General features: G+C 33.2%; 1 non-coding gene across 1 annotated transcript; it reads left to right on the forward strand.

Moving 5' to 3' along the window:
- The first annotated feature begins 6,796 nt into the window (after positions 1 to 6,796).
- On the forward strand, positions 6,797 to 6,931 carry LOC114237697 (small nucleolar RNA SNORA70). Its single transcript, XR_003623212.1, has one exon. It is a non-coding gene; the product is annotated as a small nucleolar RNA SNORA70 (small nucleolar RNA).
- Positions 6,932 to 10,883: the final 3,952 nt, after the last annotated feature.

Here is a 10,883-nt window from a genome sequence, read left to right on the forward strand (position 1 = left end):
CAGATGGGAATATATATATCTATATCCGTATCTATATCTACAGACATATAAACATATATACACACCCACCATGTCCACATGTTCCTAACTGCCTTCTCTACAAGATTGAAAGCCCTATGTTTTGTACTATATAACCTATTTTAAAAACCAGCATACAATAAGAATGCAGGATCTGGATATAGCTTGTTTGGATCCATCTCTTGATTCTGATATTGACTGACTGTGATAGAGAATGACTTTATTTTCATCCAGTTCATTTTCTCTCCTTGCTTGACACCAGTTCCAGTTCTTGGCTGAATCATAGAAACATATTGCTTATGGTCTTCTATGGCCTTTCTTTGTCCACCAGTTTGCTTATGATAAGTGAAATGAACTTGGAACTCAAGAATTGAAGATAAGCTACAAGAAAGAAGAAACCTGTGTCCCTGAATCATTGTTTGAGGGAGCTGCTCATCTAACTGAAGCAGTCATTTGGAGTTTACTTATGTGAGATATTAACTTCTACTGGGTACAATATATTGTACCCATTATACATGTTTGGTTTGTTTCTTGTAACACTTATTCTTGTACTAACTGAACAACTCTTAACCTCTCTGTGATTCCAATTTCTCCCATTTCTTATAGGAATAAGGAAAACACTAAATCACAGAATTTTAGAAACAACTGATTGAAAAAATATGTGTAAATCAATTATAACAAATGCTGACAGTATGTTCACTATTTGTTGAATGGATTAATTGTTTTAGTGCCTGTGATTAAATAAATATAATTTGAAGATGTTCCAAAGTAGTGTTTCACAGGCTATATTTGGTTCATTGAGATATAATATATGATATATGTAGTGTTAGACTATAAAATGTTAAACACATATACATTGGCTACTATCAAAAAAATTTAGATTTCTTATTAAAATCTAAATTTCTGGTATGATTTGAAAATATATGAGGAGTTGGCCAAAATTTGGTCTCAATTCCAACTTGATAACAACCAGGTGAAATACGTAGCTGCCACTGTCTTTTGATGGGGCACAAACTCTCCAACAACTTGTTGCTGTCTGCTTACTCTGAGGCTAACCGGTCATTTATTATTGTATTTAGGGTATGCCTATCAAAATTGGAAGAAACAACTATTGAACAAAGAGAGAGTTGAATGTTTTGAAAAATGGGCAGGGACATATCTCTTTAAAAGGTGAAAAGCCTATCACTCTTTAGGCTTTACCTCCGAAAGACGAACTGGCATGATCCTGTGAGTATTTCAGTGTTACTTCTGATACAGCAACCATTTATTGAATCAGCTTGTGTTTAAATAAGATGGTATTGCACAAAATCTATATTTAAAACACTTTTTTGAGTGGTAGAACTGTTCTTTATACCATGTAAGAGAAATAGCAGGATATCCTACTTTCACTATCAGAAGGTCTGTTGATAGTTGAATATTGATGCAAATAGACAGAATGAAAGTGTTCTTTCCATAAGAGCAGCATAAGCAAAGGTATTTGTAAATGTACCTGAGATACACTCTAGTTCTATCACTCATGCTGATTCTCACTTTCTTTATATAGTAAATAAGAAAACTATGATATGTTAAAGTTTTCAAACATTGTTCCATGACGTTCTAGTGATAAGGGGACAACAGAGGTAGAATGAGTGGATAACTGGACAAGAGTCTTATCCCCGATTGCAACCTCAAATAGAGTATCTAGGTTGTATGACTTATAAAGCATTAGAACTTAATTAAATATTTTTTTAAATGTTATATCTTTTCAATTTAAAGGTTTAGGTAACCAGTAAGATAAATGACAGCTATACCTCTTTCAGTTTCCTAAAAAGAAAAAACAAGCAAAATAATAATAATAATAATAATAATAATAATCATGATAAAGCAGAAAACAACCTATTGGACTGTTTTGAGGGTTTGGTTTTTCATGTTTATGATTGCATAAAGCTATATAAACAACAAGAAAGTTATTTCCATCAGGTCATGTTCCCAGATACCACATAATATTATATGAGGTTAAATAATTTCTCTTAACTCTAATATCAACATTTATCCCCTAACTAGTGAAATGAATTAATTTCCTGGGCTACATGTCTTCATATAACTATGAAATAAGATTTGATAGATATATATTTGATTGTCTCAATATACAATGTTAATCTTATGAGTCCACAAATCTAATTTTCCTCTAAAAACATTCTTACTCTGATTTGTATGACTACGAGATCATGTTTAACACCAGGAGTAACTCTGTGGTCTGTTTCATCACAAATAGACCCTTGGGTTATTAGGTTAAAAACAGAGGAAATTCCAGCTCCATCTTTATTATTCGATGATGATACTATTCTGTCCATTTCTATTGTATTTCAGTATTTTTGCAGTACCACAGAACTTAAGTAGAACTCAAGCTTTTGCTTTTTTTCCCTTTCTTTTATGAGAGAGAGGATAAGACAGAGAGAGAGGGAGGAAATTTTGAAATGCAAAGATTTAACCATGACTAATATTAGCAAATATTTAAGACAGATGAGTCTTTTCATAAATTTTAATGAAGAGAATATTTATAGATCTCAGTGGAGAAAGGAGGTTTACTGAACAAGAGACTTTCTTGCCAGACTGATCTGGGCCAAGTCTTCTAATGAAAATCCATTTCAATTGAGAGAGGTAGACTCAAATATCCAGCATGTACATATTCCAATGAAATTCAGATTCTTTTAAAATCTGCATTCACTGACAGTGTGATAAGGTTTTGTTTTCTAAAGAGCAAAATCTGTTTACAACTGACTTGTATTGAAAATTTTAATAATCTCGTCCAATAGTTTTCTAAATCACAAAGATGTCAGATAAGTTTCTCATGTCAGATAAGTTTCTCATGTCAACAGATTATTGACAAACAGCCTGACACTGTTTAAGAAAAAAATGAAGCTATTCCCTTCAATTTAGATTTTACTTTGATGATTACTTCTATCCATAAGTTCCACATAGGAAGGACTTATAGATAAATAAATTGGTAGCTGATAAATAAATAGAGAAATGTTTCAGATAGTCAAATGCATATCAAAAATTAGTCTAACTGGGAAGCCTATCAAGTTGTCATTTCTGATAAAGTAGAAGATTCATACCTACTATTCATAGGCAATCTCATCAAGAACCAACACTATGTTGATTACTTCTAAATCTATCTTCAGTTCCTATGTCCTACAAGGGGGCAGATTAATGTCTTTGGATACCTGCTGAAAAGAAACATGTTGCAAACCTATATGCTTAAAAAGACCCCAATAACATTATTCCAATATGTAGTATGTAGTCCCTCTCAGTTGTCAAATGATTAATTTAGACTTTTTCTCTGCTTTCCCTTCTGTATCATATCACTCAAGTTACCTGGACTGGTATAAGTTCTAATGATTCTTTTTGAATATAAATTTAAAATATGGTACAATAATCTTCAGTTTCCCTTTTCAGGGGTTCATCATATTTTATCTGAACTGATTTCCTGCCTCTATAATCACCCCAATTCTACTTTTCTTTTACCCAAGAAGCAGAATTACATAATATATAAATCTAAACATCATTCTTAATTTAAAACATTATCTGTTAATAAGTCGGTCAATTTAAATCACAGTCATACATAAAACTCTGCCCAACAAATAAAGAGATTTGTCTTTTTAAAAGTCCTTAAATACTTTAAAACACTTTAATAAGGATATAGTCTACAGCAATTGGAGTGTTGGAGTAAATAGGGGATGAGAAGAGGAAGGGGGAGAGCATGGATCCTAACTCATTGAGCTGGCTTTATGGTTGGGTAGAGAATTCATAAGTCAACATATGTTCCTCTCAAATTATCATGGTCATTATTATCTATGTCTATGGCATTAAATTATGAAGGAGGAGGAATATGATGCTCTTCTAAGTTTATTCCTTTCTAGGTACCTTGATTTTTAGTCCCAGGATGATGGAGAAATTATTTCTTTCATGATGTGATTTATACTATGATATGAAAAAAAAAAAAAACTTTGAATCAAATCTTTCAGATACACTACAAAATAATGTGAGCTATAAAATTACTTAATTTAGTGTTCAATTTAGAAATACATAACTGTAAAAAATGAGGAAAACTTTATATATAATATTATTGTGCAATGAGACAAGAAAAATCTGTAAATAAGTTTTCAAGACTGATAAAAAATAAGATAATTTAAAAATTAAAAAAAGCTATGTAGGGCTTCCCTGGTGGTGCAGTGGTTGAGAATCTGCCTGCCAATGCAGGGGACATGGGTTCGAGCCCTGGTCTGGGAAGATCCCACATGCCATGGAGCAACTAGGCCCGTGAGCCACAATTACTGAGCCTGCGCGTCTGGGGCCTGTGCTCCACAACAAGGGAGGCTGTGATAATGAGAGGCCCGCGCACCACAATGAAGAGTGGCCCCCACTTGCCGCAACTAGAGAAAGCCCTCACACAGAAACGAAGACCCAACACAGCCATAAATAAATTAAAAAAAAAAAAATTAAAAAAAAAAACTGACTCAGTAGAGTCTTTGTAAATTTAACATTTAAAAAACAAAAACAAAAACAAAAACTATGTATGTTAAAATGCAGCACCAACAAACTTAAGCTACTTCTGAAAAATGTATTTGAAAATGAAGAAAATGATCCAAGAATGAAAGTCTGAGATTCAAGAAAGAGGAATAAGGAAGGAACAAACGAACAAAGGAAGGGAGGGAGGGAGGAATGAAGGAAGAAAAGAAGGAAGGAAGAGAGAAAAGAAAGGAAAATGAAATAAGAACACACCTAATGCCCAGATCTTAGTTTCTTCATTAAAAGGAACTAGAGTTCCTTGGATAAAACCCAGATTCTAGGACCAGGGCAGAAATATATAAGATGAGTGTTATAATGCCAGAAAATAAGAATGTACTACACACACACACACTCACACATACACATACATAAATGGAGGTGTAGGATATATAAGTGGACACTTAGGTGTCAACCAAAAGAGCTCCCACTGGACAAAGCTGGAATAGTTTGACCAAAAAAACCAGAAACCTTTGCAGATCCCAGTGCCAGGGTTAGAAAACCTGAAATTGAGGAATTGCTGAAGGCTCAGTGTGGGCAACTCTGAGAGTTAAATCCTTCAGGGACCTCAGTCATAAGGGGATACCCACAATTTTGTGAGATTTACCTCCAGAAGCTCAACCAAGTTCTCATAGTAAATATCTGAGAAAAATCCCCATTGGCTTCTGGTAGGGAGAAGGGGAAAGGAACCATTTTGAAATACCACAGAGCTCTGGGTTCTTTTTAGCAAGCCCTGCCCTCAGGTAAACTAATTAACTAGAGCCTAACCTGCTGGGATGTTAGCACAGCCTAATTAACTTGGCAGAAAGGAAATATCCCAATTCAGCCAAGACAAAAAACAAAAACAAAAGAACTGAGAAATGCTGATGGAGTTCACAGTACAGAGGCATACTCTTACTAAAAGACTGAGACTTAGTTATAAGATTATAGAACACTTCCCTCCCACCACACCTCACCACCACATTACTAAAAGCCTATTTACAGCAGTCCCTTTACCTAGTACATTATGTCCTACTTCCAAGGGAAAAAAAAAAAAAAAAATACAAGGTATACCAAAAGGTAAAATAACAAACCAAAAAAACAAACCAAAAAAACAACAAAAAAACACACACTTGAAGAGATAGAGCAAACATTAGAACAGACACAGCAGGAATATTGGAATCTTCAGACTGATAATTTAAAACAACTATGAGAAAACCTTTGATGGGCTTCTTAGTAAACAGGACATGGCTGAGGAAAGAATTTCTGAGCTAGAGGCTATATCACAAAACCTTGAAAACCAGAAAGCAAAGAGAACAGAGACTGATAAAAACAGAGCAGACTATCCAAGGACTGTGGAACAGGTACAAAATGCATAATGGGACTATCAGAAGGAGAAGAAAGAAAAGAACAGAAGAAATATGGGAAATGATAATGACCAAGGATTTTCCTAAATTAAGATCAAACATAAAACCACAGATCCAGAAATCTTATAGAACATCAAGCATGATAAATGCCAAAAAAAAAAAAAAAAAAAAAAAAATTACCAAAAGACACCAGATGGGAAAAATAAACACCTTATCTACAAAGGAACAATTACAAGAATTACATTTGACATTTCCTCAGAAACTGTGAACAAGAAGAGAGTGTACTGAAATAAAGTATTAGAAGAAAAAAAACCCATCAACGTACAATGTTGTACCCTGTGAAATTTTCCTTCAAAAGTGCAGGAGAAATAAAGACTTTTGCAGACAAACAAAATCGAGGGAATTTATTGCCAGTAGACTTAACCTGCAAGAAATGTTATAAAAGGTTTTTTAGAGAGAAAGAAAATAACATGGGTCAGAAACTTGGATCAGTGTGAAGGAATAGCACCAAAGAATGAATAAGTAAAGTTAAAATAAAAACAGTTATTTTTCATATTATTAATTGATTATACAAGACTTTGTTAAGTATAATATTATCAAGAATGTATTTGATTATACATGTTTATATTTTATACATATATTATATATATGTATGCCTATGTAAATATATGTGAAATGAATGACAGCAATGATGCAAGGGACAGGAGGGAGAAACTGGGATTATTTTGTCATCATAAGGTACTCACACTGTCTGTGATGTGTATAGTATTATTTGAAAGTGGACTTGGATTAGCTGAATATGTATATTGCAAACTCTAGGACAAACACTAAAAAAAAGTTAAAAAGCAAAAAAACAAAAACAACAACAACAACAACAACAAAACCTGCAGCCAGTTAAGCGGACCATGCTTTTTTCCTCATGGGGGTCCTGGTGTCTAATGGCTGCAAATAGTAGCCTATTTGGTAATGTATGTAAACTGTTGCTCATATGGGTTGCCCAAAGTGACGTGGAGACAGCCCATTCTTGTAGACATTCATGTATGACCTCATACTGTCCCCAGAATAGGCTCCAGATGGGTATGGAGTGGTGGCTTCAAAAAGCCTGAGCCAGATGAGCCAAGGTCCACATTGGCCAAATCATAATGTCCATCTGCACCAAACTACAGAACAAGAAGCATGTGATTGAGGCCCTATTCAGGGACAAGTTCAAGTTAGCTGGCTGCTAGAATTCTACATCTCCAAGAAGTAGGACTTTACCAAGTTTAATGCAGATGATTTTGAAGACATGGTAGCTGAAAAGCAGCTCATCCCAGATGGCTGTGGGATAAAATACATTTCTAACAATAACCCCTGGACAAATGGTGAGACTTGCACTCGTAAGAGCTTCAGCACTGCCTTGTGTTTACTTACCAATAAATCCTACTTCCTGTCCAAAAAGAGAAAAGAAAAAAAAAAAAAAAAAAGAAAACAAGCATAACTGATATGTTAAAGAGAAAAAATGTAATCATATTTAATGCTTATTTAAACCCACAAAAGGCAGAAAAAGAATGGAAGTCAAAAATACTAGCAAAAATAAGGGCAAAAATAGAGAACAGGAACAGACATAATCAATGCTAATTACATCAAAATCACTCAGAATGTCAGTGGTCTAAATGGACCAATTAAATGACACAAATTGTTAGCTTGGATCAAAAAACAAGACCCATCTATATGTTGTCTACAACAAACCCAATTTAAATATAAAGGCACATATTAATTAAAAGTAAATACATGAATATAGATATACCATGATAACACTAATCAGAAAAAGAGAAAACTAGATAGCTATCTTAATTTCAGAATAAAGCAGAATTCAAAGCTCAAAATGTTATCAGGGAAAAGAGGGGGTATTACATACTGAAAAAGGGGTTTATTCTCCAAGAAGACATAACAATTCTTATACATCTAACAATACAGCATCAAAATACATGAAGAAAAACTATTAGAACAGCAAAGAGAAATAAATAAATCCACTATTTAAGTTAGAGCTTTCAACACCCCTCTTTCACCAATGAGCAGATGTAGGAGGCAGAAAGTCAGTAAGGACCTAGTTGAACTAAATAACACTATCAACTGGATATAATTGATGTCTGTAAAGTATTTCACTCAACAACAGTGAAATACATAACTCTTTTCAAGCTCACATGGGACATTCACCACGACAGACCACATACTGGACCATAAAACACTCTAACAAATATAAAAGAGTAGATATCATACAACTGCTCTCAGACTACAAAGGAATTAAACTAGAGATCAAATAACAGAAAGATAACTAGAAAATCTCAACTAAAACACATAGAGACTAAACATCATACTTCTAAGTAAGACATGGATCAAAGTAGAAATTTCAAGACAAATTTAAAAAATATATTTATACCAGGTTAATATATACAAGTCAATGGCTCTCCTATATCCAATGAATAAACAAGTGAAATTTGAAATTAAATACACAACACCATTTATATTAGCACACAAAAATATGTAATACCTAGGTATAAATCAGCAAAACATGCACAAGATCTGTGTGATGAAAACTGAAAAACTCTGATAAATGAAATCAGAGAAAAACTAAATAAATGGATAGATATTCCATGTTCATGGATAGGAAAAATCAATATTGTCAAGATGTCAGTTCTTCCCAACCTGATCTATAGATTTGACATAATTCTAATCAAGATTCTGCAAGTTATATTGTTGATATCAACTAACTGATAGAGTTTATATGGAGAGGCAAAAGAGCCTGACAATGATGAAGGAGAAGAATGAAGTTGGAGAACTGACACTACCCTACTTCAAGAGTTCTATAGTGCTGCAGTAATAAAGACAGTATGGTATTGGTGAATGAATAGACAGATGAATGGAACAGAATAGGAGACCCAGAAATAAACCCAGTAAATATTTAAGTCAACTGGTCTTTGACAAATGAGCAAAGGTAATAAAATGGAGCAAAGATAGTCTTTTAAACAAATGGTGTTGGAACAACTGGACATCTACATTAAAAAAAAATAAAAAAGAATCTAGACCCAGATCTTACACCCTTCACAAAACTTAACTCAAAATGGATCACAGACTGACATATAAGACACAAATCTATAAAACTCTTTGAAGGTAACATAGGAGAAAACCTAAATAAGCTTTGGTATGATGATCACTTTTTAGATAAAACAACAAAGGCATGATCCATGAAAGAAATAATTGATAAACTGGAATTCATTAAAATTTAAAACTAACATTCTGTGAAAGAGAATAAGACAAGCCTCAGATGGGGAGAAAATATTTGCTAAAGGCATATCTAATAAAGGACTGTTACCAAATATGTACAAAGAACTCTTAAAACTCAACAGTAAGAAAACAAACAACAACAAAAACCAATTAAAAAATGGACCAAAGACCTTAACAGACATACCACCAAGAAAGATATATGCAGGGCAAAAAAGCATTTGAGAAGATGTTCCACAACATACTGTATCAGGGAAATGCAAATTTAAATAACAATGAGATGCCACTACATACTTACCAGAGTAGCAAAAATCCATAATACTGACAACCACAAATTCTAGCAAGGATATGGAACAATTGGAAATCTCATTTGTTGCTGGGAGGGAATAGAAAATTGTACAGCCACTTTGGAAGACATTCTGGCAGTTTGTTACAAAACTAAACATACTTTTACCATATGATCCAGCAATAGCATTCCTAGGTATTTAGCCAAAAGAGTGGCAAAATTATGTCCACACAAAACCTACACATGGATGTTTAAGCTATTTTCTTCATAACTGTCAAAACTTGAAAGAAGCCAAGAAGTTCTTCAGTAGAGGAATGGGTAAATAAAATGTGGCTCATCCAGACAATGGAACATTTTCAGCACTTAAAAGAAATGAGTTATCAAGCCCATGAAACAATATGGAGGAAACTTAAAAGCATATTACTAAGTGAAAAAAATAGCCAATCTGAAAAAGGACACATACTGTATGATCCCAAATTTAGGACATTCTGTAAAAGGCATGACTATGGGGACATTTAAAAGAGCAGGTTTGCAGGGGAGAAAGGCATGAATAGGCAGAACACAGAGGAATTTAGACAATACATAAACAAACGAGCGTGGCTGTCTTTCAATAAACCATTTACAAAAATATATCTCCAAACTAGTTTTCACACACTAAAGAATCTTTAAAATTAATATAAAAATTGTAAAGTCTAATATAAAATTAGTAAGACATATGAGAAGGAAATTCACCAAATAAAAAAGAGAGGGTTAATACACAAGTGAAAAAATATCCAAATTTACATCTAATGAAATAAATATAACTTAAAACCATAAGTAACTAGCCTTTTATCTGTCAAATTAAAAACAAAATGTTACTATATGTTCCTTTTGTTAGTGTAGCTGTTTTTATGGTATTATCTGTGTTGACACTTGGCTAGACAAGCAGGAAATTTCAGGCGTGACTAGTTAAACCCAAAATTATTTAATATTTCCTAGTGTTAAGAGCATAACAGAAAACACGAGCCCTGAAAGTTAACATGTCCTTTACTTCATCAATACCACTTGGGAACTTGAGAAACATTTTTTTTTTAATCAACAAATGTTTATTGGAAACCTACTAGTCCTTTGGTGTTCAAACTTTACTATGTAAAGTACCTAAGTCTTTGGGGTATAATTTTTAATGATATGTGGTAAATTTTAATAAACCTAGGCTAATAAAGCTGATTATAAAATAGCATTCAGTATGTTCTAATTTTGTTAGTTACATTTGCATCTATGTATAAAATATACAGAAGCATATCTGCTAAAATCTGATGGATATTTTTATGTATGTGTATCATTTTCTACACTGTACTCACTTTCTATTATAATATATACTCCTGTTTTGCAAAATGAAGTTCTATCCTAAGATATAATGAAAATATACATTTTCCTCATAGAAA

The sequence above is a fragment of the Balaenoptera acutorostrata genome, chromosome 12, assembly GCF_949987535.1.
Source record: "Balaenoptera acutorostrata chromosome 12, mBalAcu1.1, whole genome shotgun sequence".
Taxonomy (NCBI): Eukaryota; Metazoa; Chordata; class Mammalia; order Artiodactyla; family Balaenopteridae; genus Balaenoptera; species Balaenoptera acutorostrata.